The sequence below is a fragment of the Cebus imitator genome, unplaced genomic scaffold (genome assembly GCF_001604975.1).
Source record: "Cebus imitator isolate Cc_AM_T3 unplaced genomic scaffold, Cebus_imitator-1.0 Scaffold6, whole genome shotgun sequence".
Classification (NCBI taxonomy): Eukaryota; Metazoa; Chordata; class Mammalia; order Primates; family Cebidae; genus Cebus; species Cebus imitator.
Window position 1 is genome coordinate 9,910,489 of NW_016107321.1, and position 17,892 is coordinate 9,928,380.

Below are 17,892 nucleotides of genomic sequence, written 5' to 3' on the forward strand. Positions count from 1 at the left end.
TGTGGTGAGCCGAGATCGCGCCATTGCACTCCGGCCTGGGTAACAAGAGTGAAACTCTGTCTCAAAAAAAAAAAGAAACAGCGCTTCGTGGAATTATGTCTTGGCAAAGGGACAAGAGGGAGAGTAAAGTGCAAAGATGAAGTAGCAGGCTGGCACATACCTGCTTATGTTCCCTGGGCTCAGATGCTCAGGTGAGGGAGAAACCCCGGGCGCGCTGCTGTGGGGTTTGTGTCTAATACTAAGGGCTCAACCCCAAGGTGCACACCCACAAAATCTCATTTAGGGTTCAAAGAGGTAACAAAAGGAATGTGTGTGTTTACCACATGTGAACCCACAGCGTGAGTTTGGCACACACAAAAACATATGCCCACATGTTTACCCTCTCAAATTTTACAGGGCAAATTAGGAGGCTGGTTCAAATAACATGGCAATAAAACATCAAGCGTTTGCACTACAGTCTCTCAGCAGGCATGGGAAAATGGGGCGGCCACTAATATAACGAGAAAGTAATAGATGGAGGAACCATCCAGAAACAGTTTCAAGGCCACAGAATTTTTCTTCTTATCCACAACAAAGTCTCAAGAATGCAAGACCATGGGCACAGGCTGGAAAACTGCACAGAAATGGCGTTCTCCTGATGTGAGAGATTCCCATGGCAGCCTCAGTTCACAGAGGTTTCACCTCGAATTTCTCTGTGGAGGGTTGTATAGGAAGCAGCTGAGTGGAGCTCTTGAAATTAGGGCATGAGGCCGGGCGCAGTGGCTCAGCTTGTAATCCCAGGACTTTGGGAGGCCAAAGCAGGTGGATCATGAGGTCAGGAGATCTAGACCATCCTCGCCAACATAGTAAAACCTCATCTCTACTAAATACAAAAAAATTAGCCGGGCATGGTGGTGCGTGCCTGTAGTCCCAGGTACTCACTCAGGAGGCTGAGGCAGGAGAATCACATGAATCTGGGAAGTGGAGGTTGCAGGGAGCCAAGATCACATCACTACACTCCAGCCTGGGCAACAAAGCGAGACTCTGTCTCAAAAACAAAAAAAAAAAAAATCAGTATTTTTACCAATAACAAGAAGTTTTGGTTTGGGGGTTGTTTCTTGTTTTTTGTTTTTGGAATAGTTGGGGTTTTGCTGTATTGTCCAGACTGGTCTCAAACTCTTGACTTCACATGATCCTCTAGCCTTGGCCTCCCAAAGTGCTGTGATTATAAGCAGGAGCCACCACATCTATTCTAACAAGAGGTGTTTTTTGGATTTTTTGTTTGTTTGTTTGAGACACAGTCTCACTCTGTCGCCCAGGCTGGAGTGAAGTGGCATGATCTCAGCTCACTGCAACCTCCACTCCCAGGTTCAAGTGATTCTCCTGCCTCAGCCTCCTGAGTAGCTGGGATTACAGGTGTGCACCACTGCACCTAGCTAATTTTTGTATTTTTAGTACAGACAGGGTTTCACCATCATGGCTAGGCTGGTCTTGAACTCCTGACTTCGTGATTCATCTGCCTAGGCCTCCCAAAGTGCTGGGATTACAGGTGTGAGCCACCGCACCGAGCCCCTTACCTCCATTTTGTGGATGAGGAAACCAAGCTAGGAAGAGATAGAGTCCAAGAACTGACAGTCAGTAAGTTGTAGAGCCAGGGGTTGAACCCGGGTCATGAGGCTCCAGGGCCTGTGCCCCTGACCACTGTACTACACTGCCCCAAGGACGAGGAGGTCCCTGACCTAGAAGGGTGCCCAGTGCAGTGAAAGGAAGGAGAAAGCAAAAATGTCACATCGCCACGGTGAGTGTGGGGACCAGGTACGTTCAGGGACTGTGGGTATGGGGAGGCGTGTGGCCCGGGGCAATGAGTCCCAGAAAGGCTGCCTGGAGGGGCTGACACAAGCTGAGTCCTGAGCTGTAGAGGGGGAAGGAAGGGCCGGTGGCTGTGCCAGACAGAAGGGACAGCAAGAGCAAAGACACAGAGGGACCCAACAGAGGATGAGTCTGAGGATGACAAGGGGGCAATAGCAACGGGGCTGGGGGGACTGTGGGGTTTGAGCCCCGGCTAGGACACCAGATTTTTTCCCCAGGGACATGGAGACCCATTCAGAGTATTCCCAGGGGAGTGACATGGTTGCACATGAGCTTTATTTTAGGTGGAAGATGGTGAAACTAGACCAGGAAAAGGAGACCTATAACAAGGTTAACGTAATGGGCAAAGATGAGCAACGGAGAGTAAGCGAGTTAGAAGGCGGCTTCTTTATGTATTTATTTTATCGAGACGGAGTCTCACTTTGTTGCCCATGCCGGACTGCAGTGCGCTATCTCGGTTCACCGGCACCTCCACCTCCCGGGGTCAAGCGATTCTCTTGTCTCAGCCTCCTGAGTAGCTGGGATTACAGGTGTCCACTATCATGCCCGGCTAATTTTTGTATTTTTAGTAGAGACAGGGTTTCACCATGTTGACCAGGCTGGTCTTGAACTCCTGACCTCAGGTGATCTACCCACCTCGGCCTCCCAAAGAAGGCCGAGTGCTGGGATTACAGGCATGAGCCACCTCACCCAGTATAGAAGTTGGTTTCTTACAGCAAACTTATTTTCTTTCTATACAAGCAATGACACAAGAGCCCCTGCATTGTACAGAAGCTGTGACCGTTTTGAAATCAACAGAGGGAAGGGAGTCCCTTCTGAAACTTTTTTGAGGGAGCTTAGCCTTTCTAGTTAAACCACTTATTATCCAACTTTCTTTTCCATAGAGTCTCTGCAGGGGCAATGCAGAGAAGGAGCGGGTGAGCAGCTTCCACATCGTCAAGCTGGTAGTGAAGAGCTGCACTTGGAACCTCACCACACCAAGCACCTCGCTTCTCACATCTGAGAAAACGTCGGCTTTAAGGCCAAGGTAGCTAGAGGAGTCCAACACAGGTGAGATGTTCCCAATCTCCCTGCTAACCTCAGGACAGCCTGCTCATTGGGAACTTCCAAAGACAAACAGAATTCACTACTGACCTGCTTAAACTTAATCCAGATAGCTGAAGACGAAAGACTTTATATTCTGCTAGAAGCTTCGAAGCTCCAGTATCTTCTGAGTCATTCTGTTCTAGAAGAAAACAACAAACAGACTTGTTACATTACCCATAGGTGAGTGATCAGTCGACAACATTCAATGAAAAGCTCCCGTTGCATAGATAAGACAAGGTGCAATGCAGAACAAACTATGATGATGATTCACGCAAAATCCTGGTTTTTGAGCTTTTATTTACACAAGTAACAGCTAACCTGACTCTTCACTGGCTCTAAGGTTGGCGAAAGCATCATCTAATCTTTCTACATGACAGTAGCAAGAAATGATTATAGAGAAAATGTTGGAGGCATTGCATTTGATTAGACTGCAACTGAGATGTGTTCATTGAAATATTATCTCCTCAATGGCTAATACATGCCAGTGAATGTGAAACAAAGGACTCCGAGCTTCGTATTTTAGGGTCACAGAACTTTGGAGATGAATGGGACACTCCTTCTCAAAGATGAAAAAATGAGATCCGGGGAGGCGGTCCCACCCACAATGTCACAGCCAGTTAATGACCAAGTCAGAAGTTCGTCAGCCAGGGCTGTCTGCTACATCGGACTTAACTTAGGTTCACAGTTTTGAAATAACGGCTCTTATGAAGGCTTTTGATTCACAAAACACTCCACATTTCATGCTGACTTTAAACATTTCATGGATTTATTTATTTATTTATTTTGAGATGGAGTCTCACCTTGTCTCTCAGGCTGGAGTGCAATGGCGTGATCTTGGCTCACTGCAACCTCCGTCTCCCAGGTTCAAGGGATTCTCCTGCCTCAGCCTCCCGAGTAGCTGGGATTACAAGCACCCGCCACCATGCCCAGCTAATTTTTTTGTATTTTTAATAGCAATGGGGTTTCACCATGTTGGCTAGGCTGGTCTCGAACTCTTGACCTCAAGTGATCTGCCCGCCTCGGCCTCCCATAGTGCTGGGATTACATGCATTAGCCACCGCACCCAACCTAAACTTATTTTATAATCTTTCTAGATGTGGAAGTAATTTTCATTTTTGCAATGAAATGCTAATAAACAGCTCAAGTCACACTTTTTCATAGAGAAATGAGTCCCCCTACAGGGTGAAAAAGAGGACTCTGCCCTATGACCTCTCACATGTTTGACCAGAGCCTGAGCTGTGTGTGCTAAGTTTCAAGAAGAAACTGCTGCCTCTGAAAGGCAACTTGCCTCTGGGCTCCACAGCATCTTGGAAAGCCTTAGGCGTCTGAGCAGGTTGGGATCTGAGGCTAATAGAGTTCAAACCTCTCATTACACTTAAAAACACTGCAGTGGGCCGGGCGCCATGGCTCACGCCTGTCGTCCCAACACTTTGGGAGGCTGAGGCAGATGGATCAACTGAGGTAAGGAATTCGAGATCAACCTGGTCAACATGGTGAAACCCCGTCTCTACTAAAAATACAAAAAATTAGCCAGGCATGGTGGCGGGTGCCTGTAATCCCAGCTACTCGGGAAGCTGAGGCAGGAGAATCACCTGAACCCGGGAGATGGAGGTTGCAGTGAGCCAAGATCATGCTACTGCACTCCAGCCTGGGCAACAAGAGTGAAAACTCTGTCTCCAACAAAAAAAAGAAAAGAAAAGAAAAAAAGAAAAAAGGAACTGCAGTGGAGTCAAGTGGTCAATCCAAGAAAGAGCTAGGTGTCGAAATCCAGAAAGAAATGTAGGTTAATGGTGCAGCTATTGGCGCTGGGCCCTGGGACTGCTGCTGTAAGTGCCTGATCTCATTCTTTTCACAATGGCTCCCCAAGTGCACATGGGCACTCCTCTATTTTACAAATACGGCACAAAGACCCAGAGAGGCTGAGCTCTTCAGTTCAGTCAATATTGATCTGCGCATCTCCTACATACCAGGCACGGAGGTAGGTGCTGAGTATATAAAGGAGAAATAGACACGCTGCCTGCCCTCAGCAAGCTCACAATCTAGCCAGGAGGAGAGAAGGGGATTCAGGCATCTGAATCCAAACTCAGTTTTCTTTTCTTTTCTTTTTTTTAAGCACATTCTTCTAGATCCTGAATCAGAACTAGAACTATGTTGTTCAAAGTGCAGCTTTCAACATATTAAAAAGGTCATGAGATTCTTTTAGTGGGTCTTGATTAGCATTAAAAATATATGTATTTATGTATTTTTTTTTTCCTGAGATGGAGTCTTGCTCTGTCACCCAGGCTAGAATGCAGTGGTGCCTTCTCAGCTCATGGCAAGCTCTGCCTCCTGGGTCCAAGGACCATACCTGGCCTGATTAGTATTAAAAATATATGAATGAGGTCGGGTTTGGTGGCTCACGCCTATAATCCCAGCACTTTGGGAGGCCGAGGCGGGTCAGAAGTTCGAGACCAGCCTGGCCAAGATGTGGAAACGTTGTTTCTACTAAGAATACAAAAATTAACCAGGCGTGATGGTGTGTGCCTGTAATCTCAGCTATTCAAGAGGCTGAGGCAGGAAAATCAATTGAACCCAGAGGCAGAGGTTGCAGTGAGCTGAGACTACACCACTCCACTCCAGCCTGGGCAAAAAGAGCAAAACTCCATCTCAAGAAAAAAAAAATTGTATATGTGTGTGTGTGTGTGTGTGTGTGTGTGTGTGTGTGTGTGTGTGTAAATATGAATGAACAAATAAATACAGTAGAACAGAATAGCATAGGCTAGAAAATAGTGTGTATGGGCTGGGCACAGTGGCTCACGCCTGCAACCCCAACACTTTGGGAGGCCAAGGCGGGTGGATCACAAGGTCAGGAGATTGAGACCATTCTGGCCAACATGGTGAAACCCTGTCTCTACCAAAACACAAAAAAACTAGCCAGGCGTGGTAGTGTGTGCCTGTAGTCCTAGCTACTTGGGAAGCTGAGGCAGGGGACTTGCTTGAACCAAAGAGGCAGAGGTTGCAGTGAGCTGAGATCGCACCATTGCACTCCAGCCTGGTGACAGAGCAAGATGTTATCTCAAAAAAAAAAAAAAAAAAAAGAAAGAAAGAAAGAAAGAAAATAGTGTGTACGTAGTAAAGGTAAGGAAACTCACAAGGACACATGTCTATGTATCTATAACAATCACATAAACCTCTGTGTGTACTGGTTTGCAGTGTAAACTATCTTTCCTTTTGTAGGCCATGGCAAAAAAAAAGTGTGAAATCTCTTTAGTTATAGAATAAAGTGACAAGTGCACTATTAGAGGCTCATACAAAATGGTAAGGGCCAAGAGGAGGGAGTGTCTGCCTAGGGATTAACTAGCATGTAGCTAGAGTGAACTGGTACAATTGTGGTTTGTCACCAAGAGATGTCTTTTAAAGGTGAGATGCCCAAATTGAATGCCCAGAGCTAGGAATTGCTGGAGAAGGACTGGTAGGCAGTTTTAGGGATGAGAGGAAAACAGAGTCAGGGCTCATTTCTCTTGTAGCCTGGGACATGGGGTGGGCACCCATCAGGCCATGGGGAAGCACCATGACACCAGTTCTGCATTTGCATGAGAGTGCCAGACTCACAAAGACGGAACCCCCAATTCCAGCCCTAATTGCTAGAACTGTGGGAGCTGTCGGAAGTCTACAAGCACTGGCTAGGTCTGGAAGGAACTTCCTGCCATCCCACTGCCAAAAGAGTACAGGAGAGCATCAGAGTCTGCAAAGCCAGGAGGTTAAGGAGTCAGACTCAGGGCCCTTCAAACTATCTTAATCCTGAGAATGGAGCCTCTTTTAGGATGGCAAGTTACTGTGATCTCCCTTATCAGGATATAGTTATTAAATTTTCTGTTATTTTAATAAAACCTCCTTCAGACATCTTCTGAGTACCATGTTGATAAGTTGAGGATTCAGGGCAATCCACTAGACTGTGACGTGTACACATTTTGTCAGGTTTCTGAGTATGGATTCAAGGCAAGAGAGAAAAGGTCCACCCGCAGTGACCTGTGTCATCCATTCATACTGTAAGGGTCTCCGATGTGTGGTATGCAATGACGCGGCCATGACAAGGAGCTCAGGGGCAGTCATATTTTGGTGACTTTGTTATTGCATATTTATCTGTTTTTTTTTTCTTTTTAGATAAAGTCTCGCCCTGTAGCCCAGGCTGGAGTGCATTGGTGCGATCTTGGCTCACTGCAACCTCTGCTTCCCAGGTTCAAGAAATTCTCCTGCCTCAGCCTCCTAAGCAGCTGGGATACAGGCGCCTGCCACCATGCTCGGCTAATTTTTTGTATCTTTAGTAGAGATGGGTTTTCGCCATATTGGCCAGGCTGGTCTTAAACTCCTGACCTCAGGTGATCCGCCTGCCTAAGTCTCCCAAAGTGCTGGGATTACAGGCATGAGCCACCGCACCTGGCCTACATATTTGTCTCTTAACAAGCAGTAATATGAGATTACATCAAGATAAATTATCTTATCCATGATTCATCCAGATTTTCCCCATATAGAATTATGATGATGATGACAAGAACTGGAAACTATACAAAATAATCAGCCTTAGAAACATATAGAAAAATAACCAGATACTTATGTTTTGTTTCTTCACCCATTATGTGTGTCAGACTGTACAAATAACAGGGTCTCTAACAAGTTCTCCTTCACTATAGGTTATGGCTAAGCAGAGGACACTAGAGTATGTTGAAATAGAATAATTAAGGCACGATTTTTGTTGTTCCTGAGATAGGGTCTCCCTCTGTCGCTTTGGCTGGAGTACAGTGGTGCAATCACGGCTCAGTGCAGCCTCTATTTCCGGTGTTCCAGTGAGCCTCCCACCTCAGCCTCCAGAGTAGCTGGGACTACATGCATGTGCCACCAGGCCTGGCTAGTTTGTGCACTTTTTTGTAGTGACAGGGTTCTGCCATGTTGCCCAGGCTGGCCTCAAACTCCTGGGCTCAAGCAATCCACCTGCCTTGGCCTCCCGAAGTGTTAGGATTACAGGCGTGAGCCATGGCACTTAACCAGGGCGTGATTTTTTATCCCATTTAGAAACACATGTAATAGTTCATGTGAAAGTGCTTCATGAACCAAAAGGTATCCTGTAAGTATTCACCACTTTCATTATTATCAATGCTAATAAATTATTTTCAAATAAAAAACTAGAAGTAACACACCTGTAACCCTAGCACTTCGGGAGGCCGAGGTGAGAGGATTGCTTGAGTCCAGGAGTTTGAGACCAGCTTGGGCAACATAGCAAGACCCTGTCTCCATTATTTTTACAAAAAAATAAAATTAAATTAAAATTATAATAAATAAATTAAAAGTAAATGAAATTGTATTCAGTGTTTCCTGATTATGGGGTTTTGCACACTTAATTCCAAACCAAGAACTCAGGTTTAACTAACATGTTCAAGGATCAACATTCATAATAAGGCAGAGAGTTTAATCACAATCATTTCTCCTAGCAGAAGTGTAGGTGAACTATGGTTACTAAGTAGGTCCTGTTGTCTTCATCTGGTGAATGAAGTAAGAGGAGCAGAGAAGCTAAATGACCTGCCCAGGGTCACACAGCAGTAGAACCAGAGCAGAAAGTCAGACCCTCCTGCCACTAGAGCCCTGGCTTTTTGTCTAAGATTGGCCACAGTTTGAGATGTTGGTTTGCTTTTTCTTACAAAGTCATAAACTGGGCTGGGTGCGGGGGCTCACACCTGTAATCCAAGCACTTTGGGAGGCCGAGGCAGGTAGATCACCTGGGGCCAGGAGTTCGAGACCAGCCTGGCCAACATGGTGAAACCCCGACTCTACTAAAAACGCAAAAATTAGCTGGGCGTGGTGGCGGGCTTCTGTAATCAGGAGGCTGAGGTAGTAGAATCGCTTAAACCTGGGCGGCGGAGGTTGTACTGAGCAGAGATGGTGCCACCAGCCTGGGAGACAGATCGAGACTCCGTCTCAAATTGCGGTGAGCCGAGATCGTGCCATTGCACTCCAGCCTGGGTAACAAGAGCGAAACTCTGTCTCAACAAAATAAATAAAAACAAATAAATAAATAAATAAATAAAATAAAATAAAATAAAATACAATGTTTCATATCCAAAATGCACAAGTTTTTCAGCTGTTTCTTACTTTCAGGTTTTAGTGAAGTTCAGAGCAACTAAAAACATCCCTTCCCAGCAGGCGTAGTCAAGATAAACCCCAGGTGAATTCTACCAAATGGCAAAACAGAACCAGCAGTGCCACTGACTGCAGAAAACCTGAGTCTGGGCTCCCGGCCGGTGCTGGCGAAGGCCCGTACTGTACCTCCTGGCTTCACTCCAGGGGTGAGGAAAGCAAGCACGCCGCAGAGCACGCAAGCCAGAGTTAGGCAATTCCAGCTCTCCAGAGTCTAACTTCACTCCTTCTTCTGTAGCTGAATAAAAAACTTTGCCCTTTTCTGTTTATTTGCACAGAGAGCCGTTTAACATAGGAGCACAAAGAGAGGGGCAAAGCCACAGCCATGTGGACTAGAATGATTTCCAATCACAATAAACACTCCCAAAGAGGGAGGAAGATGGTAAGCGATATATTTCCTCTCTAACATTCTTTAAAATAAATGCACAGCCTTGGAGGAGGCAGCCTGACATGTTTCCACTATACGAATGTGTGGGGAGAGAAACAGATCTTTGTACACGACCTGCACTGTGCCCAGGCTCCACTCCAGACCACGGTTTGGCAACCGGATCCCCAGGGACTGGGTATCTGGAGATTGTCTACAGTGCAGTCCGTCTGGGCTGCTCCGAAATCAACAAGGCTTCATTCCTTTCCATTAGCTCTTGGCAGAGTAACATCCAGGAGGACGCTGTGCTCTGACCTGTTCCACAGAGCCTTCTGCATCCTCCAGGCTGAGTTTCGGGCCGCTGAGAACTGCCGTGATGGTTCAGAAACCCCAGTCACAGCAGGCCACAGCCAGGAGTCAGCCAAACCTAAATTCTGGGCTGTCACATTTTGGAACGGTTCCCCCTGAAGCATGTGAGCAAAATCCACAAAAATGTTAAAGCAACATATGATTGGTGTGAAAGAATCAATTTTCTTCATCCACATCTGTGAATCCATCCCTTCAAATGGCTGAGCCCATGTGTCATTCTGCATTACTCACTTTGAACAAGACACAGAAATGCCAGGCATCACAGCATGGGTAAGCTACACACTAGGAAGCTTTAAAACATCAACACCAACAAAAACGCTTGATTCGGACACTGTTGTCAGAAGCGGACAGAAGAAGCCAGATGCCGTGGCTTATGCCTGTAATTCCAGCACTTTGATGCCAAGGCAGTTGGATCACCTGAGGTCAGGAGTTCAACACCAGCCTGGTCAATATGGCGAAACCCCATTTCTACTAAAATTCCAAAAATTAGCCAGGCGTCATGGCACACACCTGTAGTCCCATCTGTGATACCTAATTCTTATGTATCAGCATATACTTTCAACTCATGTATTTATAAAGTGTGTATATTATAAAAGCAATATGCATATTATGTTTCCTATATAGATCACTTCTTTTGCATGTCCCTGTTAATCTTATTGGTCACCCAATGCTTATTCACTAAGTCTCACTATTCTAAACGAACAGCAATCAGTTATGTTTAGTGCCAATTACTAGAATCTCTTTTCCTTTTCATCTTTGAATATAAATATACTTGGGCCAGGTGTGGTGGCTCATGCCTATAATCCCAGCACTTTGGGAGGCCGAGGAGGGTGGATTACCTGAGGTCAGGAGTAGGAGACCAGTCTGACCAACATGGAGAAACTTGGTCTCTAGCAACAATACAAAAAATTAGCTGGGTGTGGTGGCGTGCACCCATAATCTCAGCTACTCGGGAGGCTGAGGTAGGAGTATTGCTTGAACCCAGCAGGTGGAGGTTGTGGTGAGCCAGCCTGGGCAACAGGAACAAAACTCCATCTCAAAAAAACAAAACAAAAACTGGAAAATCATACTAATTTCACTTGAGGCAACAGTGATCCTTCTTTTCTTTTTGAGACAGGTCTCACTGCCATCCAAGCTGGAGTACAGTGGCATGATCATGGCTCACTGAAGCCTCAACTTCTTGGGCTCAGGCTCCTGAGTAGCTGGAACTACAGGCACACACCACAATGACCAGCTTTTCTTGTTGTTGTTGTTGTTTTTGTATTTTTTCCAGAGACAGGGTTTCACCACGTTGCCCAGAGCGGTCTCAAATTCCTTGGCCTCAAGTAATTCCCACCTTGGCCTCCCAAAGTATTGGGATTACAGGCATGAGCCACCACACCCAGCCAGCAGTGATCTTTGATTTCACCAATCATTGGGGCTGGATTCTAATCGTGCCTTGTAAATTTTATTTTATTTTATTTTTGAGACAAAGTCTCACTCTGTTCCCTAGGCTGGAGTGCAGTGGCACCATCTCAGCTCACTGCCACCTCTGCCTCCTGGGTTCAAGCAATTCTCATGCCTCAGCCTCCCGAGTGACTGGGACTAGAGGCACGCACCACCATACTCAGCTAGTTTTTGTATTTTTAGTAGAGGCAGGGTTTCACCAAGATGGCCAGGCTGGTTTCAAACTCCTGACCTCAAGTGATTTTCCAGCCTTGGCCTCCCAAAGTGCTGGGATTACAGGCCTGAGCCACTGCGCCCCGCCAAATTCTGCCTTATAAATTTCTCTCTCAAGTCTCTGCTCTCTCGGGCCTTCTCATATCTCCTCTGAGCCATTATATTAGTTTCTTAACTGTTGTTACAACTTCTAATCTCTCCCAAACCAATGTGTCACATTATAGCCAGAATTACTTTCTAAAACACAAGGAGGTTTAGGTCACTCCTCCGTTTTAGAAACTTGAATGAATATATATTGCCTAGGAGATAAAGTCCAAACAAATCACCGTGGTATATGACCCCTTTACAGTCCACTCAGCTTGTCAATCTGAGCTAACTTGATTCCCAATACTAATCAATATCCATTCAAGCACCCATTCAAGAAAAATGTATTGGGCCCTTATAGAAACACAATGCAATTGAAGAATTACTGAAAAAAATCAGTAAGACCCATTCCTAGATATCAAGGTGCAAACAAGTGGGAAATACAGACACATAAGTATATCATGATACTTGACCATGGTGAGCACAAATTGGCCCCAGTCTGTCGTACCAGCCTTATAGCCAGTAGATTCCCACTCATCCATTTTTCCTACATTCCAACAATAATAAACATTTTGTTAGCCAAAAATGTGCCATATTCCAGGCGGATCACCTGAGGTCGGGAGTTTGAGATCAGCCTGACCAACATGGCAAAACTCTGTCCCTACTAAAAATACAAAGTTAGCTGGGGGTGGTGGCACATGCCTATAATCCCAGCTACTCGGGAGGCTGAGGCAGGAGAATCGCTTGAACCCGGGAGGCAGAGGTTGCAGTGAGCCAAGATCGCACCATTGCACTCCAGCCTGGGCAACAGAGTGAGGCCCATCTCAAAAAAGAAAATAAAAATGTGCCATGTTCTTTGACATCAACACATTTACTTCATCTCCAGTGCTTAGAATGCCCTTCCCTATGTTACTGTCTGGTGTTCTCTTGGCACATGAGCGGGTTAGGAACCAAATGGCAAAGTGGTAAAAGTCAGTAAGAGGGAAGTCAGACCATGGATCAAGAGGTTCGAGCCACACCGCATGTAAAGCAGCCAGCCTCTTTGTGCTGATCAAGCCCCGTCTCACCCCCGTGCACCTGTCCCTTTTCCAACGTGGGGGAAGATGGTCTCTGTGTGGCCGAGTTTAGCCCAGCCCCAGAAAATTGTTCTCTCAACAGGGGAGGTGGCAGGCGGCAAAGTGGGCCCAGGACAGTGGCACTCTATGTGTAACATGACTTCTTTGGGTGCCTTGCACAGCAAAAGATCCCCTGCAGCTAAATCTCCTGCTTCTTTAGGGCTTGATAACTGAGTATCAGGGCTCCATAAAAGTGGCTTCTAAAAATATTTAAGTTTGCTTGGAATCAATATGTTAAGGCCACTGGTATAAACACCAAAGAAAAAAATGAGGAATTCCTATTTGAAATTAAGTACAAATGACTTTCCTCCTCTTCCTTCTATCCTTCCATCTCTCCTTTCTTTTTAAACAGGGAGAAACTTACATGTATGACTGGTGGATGTCATTTTTGTATACATCTGAACACATTAAACAATCCATTAAAAAAATCCATTTCAACAAAGTGAAATTAACTTTAGAGTTATTCATTTAGTCTTTACTTATCCAGCAAAAGAGGGTAAGAGGTGGAAGCTGCCCTCAAGAAATTTGTAACTAGAGGCTACATTTTAGCTAGTTAGTCCTGCCATCTCCCTCAAAGTAAAATATTCCAACCTAGAGATACTTATTAGGGAGAAATGTAAATAAATAACTCAGTTATTTAATTAAATAAATCATAAGTCCACAACTCCCTCTAGGCTAAAACTAGTGACTTGCTCGAGAAAAGATGACTTAGCCAAAGCCCAAACAACAGAGAAGTAGACTGGAGTGCGTCCATCTGCAGATTCATTCCTGTATGTGAATATTCACCAAGAGAGGCGGAGGAGCGTGGATGCAGACACTTGTCACCGCTGTGGCCACATCCAGGTGAGCCAAGAGGTTGCAGCGCAGGTGGAAATTGCTGATGCCCACCCTGGCCAAAGATGATGTTGGGTGGGTCGGTTGTCTTCCCCCACAGCTGGGATCCACTGGCTCACACATTCTGTGACTGGGGCTCCCAGGAGGCCCTGTCCCCTGTTCCCTGGAGCCCCTGCTGGCCCCTTCACTAAGTGTGCTTCCTGACATACCCATCCCCATTCTGGAGATGGCTTGCTGTGACATAGGAACAGCTCTAGAAAGCAGGTATTGTTTCACGGCCAGGCTGGAGTGCAGTGGCTCGATCTCGGCTCACTGTAACCTCCGGCTTTCAGGTTCAAGCGATTTTTCTACCTCAGCCTCCTGAGTAGCTGGGACTACAGGCACATGTCACCACGCCCAGCTAATTTTTTGTACTTTTTAGTAGAGACAGGGTTTCACCATGTTGGACAGGATGGTCTCAATCTCCTGACCTCATGATCCACCCGCCTCGGCCTCCCAAAGTGCTGGGATCACAGGCCTGAGCCACCGCACCCTGCCGTTTCATGTCCCTCTTACACTAAGTCCATCTTTTCCCTGGGAGATGCTCGCAGGGTCTGCAGTTGGGTCAGGTTTTGTGTCTTGGAGGCTTCAAACTTCTTCAGGCAAACCTCATGAAGTCAGCTCTGAGGGATGTTATCTTCATTTCAGATGCAGGGCGGCTCACCAAAAAGATATTTAGTCAGTAAAAGCCATTCCAGTAAGTTATGAAGAAAACCAAAGATATGCCGTGAAAGTTTGAAGAAAGCACATTCCAGCGTGGCGGTTTCCCCCTTGCAAAAGGCAAAGGCCCATCCACACTCCCACACGGCCACGGCCCTTTCAGAATCCCAAACCAACTGTGCTTCCAGAAAGTAAACAGCACCACTTTTGAAATCATTATGTAAAATTAACTTCAAAGAAACAAGAAACACAACCTAATAAACGAGGAGCTTGGGTGGGGGCGCGTTTCAGAAGTCCCATTCTTCCATATCCAACCCCCACCGCTTTTCCGACTGAATGAATGCAATTTTTGCCCAGAGAGCAACTTTGCGGAGACTACCCTATACTTGGGAAGGAAGAATGTAAGTAACAAGGTGCAAGCATCAGCCTAAGTTTCAACTTCAAAAGGAGTATAATCACCGTTTCTGTAAACTCTCCCCTTCAGGATAAACAACTGTGTTCCCAGGTTGGAGATGAGTCATGTCCCATCCTCAGAGTCCTCCAAGCCACACATTCCTCTTCCTGTCCCCGGCAGTCATTTGCATACATCCTAACCTAAACCAGGGCCGCTTATAAAAGGGCTTGTGTTTAACTTTCTTCTATTTAATTCCAGTGCTTTCTTCCAGCTATCCAATCTGTATGTAATTAAAATCGTATTGCAGCAAATGTTGAATGGTATGAAAAGTTTTACCATGTGTAGACAATTGACTAGTTGTAGAATTTGGCATATCTGCAATGATACCATTAACGAGGAGCAAGCCTGGCTTATTTTGGAGTGGACGTTATATGCTTTGGATGGGTTCTGTTCTTAACTTGTACTAACGCCGTCCGAGACATTTAACCCTTTGTCAACGGTCACCAAGAAGTGAGCCTACATTTCAACAATGAGGACCACTGTACCCTCATCAAAACCTCAGGTCAAAAACGATTTGTCTAGTGGAGGAAATCTCCTTTGAAAGTCTTCCACTTTCTAAACCAAAATTAGCCTGCTCAGTCTCCACAAAGGCTGAGCAGATATCATCACAGCTTCTGGGATCAAGCCGTACCAAATGGAGAAAACACAGATGTAATCATCGCTTCCAAATACTGAGACCCAGGGTGCTCCTTGAAGCTTGAAAGAAATGAGTTTAGGACAAAAAGAGGAAGTACTGTCCTGCTGTAGATAATAAAAATGTGAAACTTATGTCCCAAGAGGTAGCAGATAAAATATAAACAAATTCAAGAAGGAGTTAGCAGAGGTCAGGCTGACAGATCTACTTTTGAGGAGCATTCCTGATGTTCTGTGATTGACACAAGGGAGGGAAAACGTATCTTTCCGCCTTATCACACTCCCCACCCCACCTATCTTTTCCACACAACAATCAAAAAAACTGAGACCTTTGTCAGAGGAAGAATATAAGGTCAGATAAGCCTTTGGTCCATCTCTCTGGGTCAAGACTTGACATAATTTGTAGATAATGGAGCTGCCGAGTTGCAATTTTGCTTTAAAGACATGCTTCAAGAAAGACTGCAGAATGAGCTGAAGTCTTTCTCAACATGTGCCATGAAGAAACATATGTTCTTAATCTGTGGGTTTAAAATTGTTTTAGAATTACATCAATGAGACAGATCCTCAAAAGAAAAATCAGGCCACCAACCCCAAACCCTAGAGTATAAGAGCAGTGTAGGATAACGCTTCTTTCTAGCTTAATGTCTTACAACAAATCTGTTGTAAAAGTTCTTTTAAAAGAAACGTTCATCTGGAGCTTAAAAATACGCGCATAGGAGCTTTGGCAACCAGAGGGTATTAGTTTCTCGCTTGAGGCAGGAGCCCCACTAAGCTGATCTGAGGATAGAGTGAAGGCAAAGGTACCCGGCACCTCCAGGAAAGGGGGCTGGAGAAAGAAATGCCCACATTTCATTTATCAACTTCTCAAACCAGAATTCAAATCCTCAGTTCTCAGCACTGAATGTTAAGCTACAGAATGTTGAGATTAGAAAACCGCCAAATGAACCTCAACAATTCATCCTTTAAAAAGGGGATGGTATTGTGACCAAAGTTTCATCTTTCAAGCTGCGTACCCAGGCCAGGTATGGTGGCTCACATCTATAATCCCAGCACCATGGGAGGCTGAGGCAGGTGGGTCACTTGAGCCTGGGAGTTCTTGACTAGACTGGACAACATGGCAAGATCCTGCATCTACAAAAAAATTAAAAATTTTTTAAAAATAGGCTGCCACAGCTCATGCCTGTAATCCCTGCACTTTGGGAGGTCGAGGTGGGCAGATCACTTGAGGTCAGAAGTTTGAGACCAGCCTGGCCAACATGATGAAACCCCATCCCTACTAAACATATAAAAATTAGTAGAGAAAAAAAATTTTTTAAATACAAATACAAAAATTAGCCTGGTCTGGTGGCACATGTCTGTAATCCTAGCTACTCGGAAGGCTGAGGCAGGAGAATGGCTTGTATCCAGGAGGCAGAGGTTGCAGTGAGCTAAGATCATCCCACTATACTCTAGCCTGGGTGACAGAGCAAGACTACGCCTAAAAAAAACAAAACAAACAAACAAAAAAAAGAAGGCCAGGCACGGTAGCTTAGGCCTGTAATCCCAGCACTTTGGGAGGCCGAGGCGGGTGGATCACCTGAAGTTAGGAGTTTGAGACCAGCCTGGCCAACATGGCAAAATCCTGTCTCTACTCAAAAAAAAGTACAAAAGTTAGCCAGGCGTGGTGGGCCAGCTGAGGCATGAGAATTGCTTGAACCTGAAGATCTGAGGGGCAGAGGTTGGAGTGAGCTGAGATCGTGCCACCCCACTCCAGTCTGGGTGACAAAGTGAGACTCTGTCTCAAAAAATAAATAAATAAATACAGGTTTTTTTGTTTGCTTGTTTGTTTTTGTTTGAGGCAGAGTTTCGTTCTTTCAAGCAGGCTGGAGTAGAGTGGCTCGATGTCAGCTCACTGCAACCTCCGCCTCCTGGGTTCAAGTGATTCTCCTGCCTCAGCCTCCCGAGTAGCTGTGACCACAGGTACACGACATCACACTTGGCTAATTTTTGAGAAATCACAGTCTTGATTCAAAAGATAAAAGAATGGACTTGGGAACCAGAGCGTTTCCGGGCAGGGTGGGTAGGGGGCCTGAGGACGCAGCCTTATCCCTTTTTCTTGAATTAGTCCCCAGTGTTTATCTGACCTCTACTCTGGGTAGAGCTTCATGTAATGTATGTTACCAGTCTCAGGTTAAAAACCCATTGGTAGCCAGCTTTCCATTGTTTCAAAGCATTTTAGGACTTCTCTTTACTGAATACAATGTACTATTTTGATACTGGATATTTCCTCCCAACTATCAAATACGTGCTGTCTTTAATTAGACTTCTTGCATCAACATAAGCTTGTATGCCCTTTTCCCCCTGTATTGATTAGAACTGGATGATAGCAGATCAATTTTCCAGCTCCATATAATTCAGAAAACAAGGGCATAGGCTTAAATGGAACTAAGAAAACACTAGTTGAGAATTAATAATTGCTCTCTGCCTGGCCAACATGGTGAAACCCTGTCTCTACTAAAAACACAAAAATTATCTGAGCGTGGTGGCGCGAACCTGTAGTCCCAACTACCTGGGAGGCTAAGGTGGGAGAACCGCGTGAA

At 45.5% G+C, this 17,892-nt stretch overlaps 1 protein-coding gene across 1 annotated transcript in view; it reads right to left on the minus strand.

Annotated features, from left to right (window-relative positions):
- Nucleotides 1-17,892, minus strand: part of SCAF8 (SR-related CTD associated factor 8) — a 248,254-nt gene that overhangs the window by 26,870 nt on the left and 203,492 nt on the right. The window contains exon 22 of the transcript XR_005201851.1: nt 2,983-3,073. The gene's annotated coding sequence lies outside the window, so the exon portion shown is untranslated. The remainder of the gene's footprint in view (nt 1-2,982; nt 3,074-17,892) is intronic.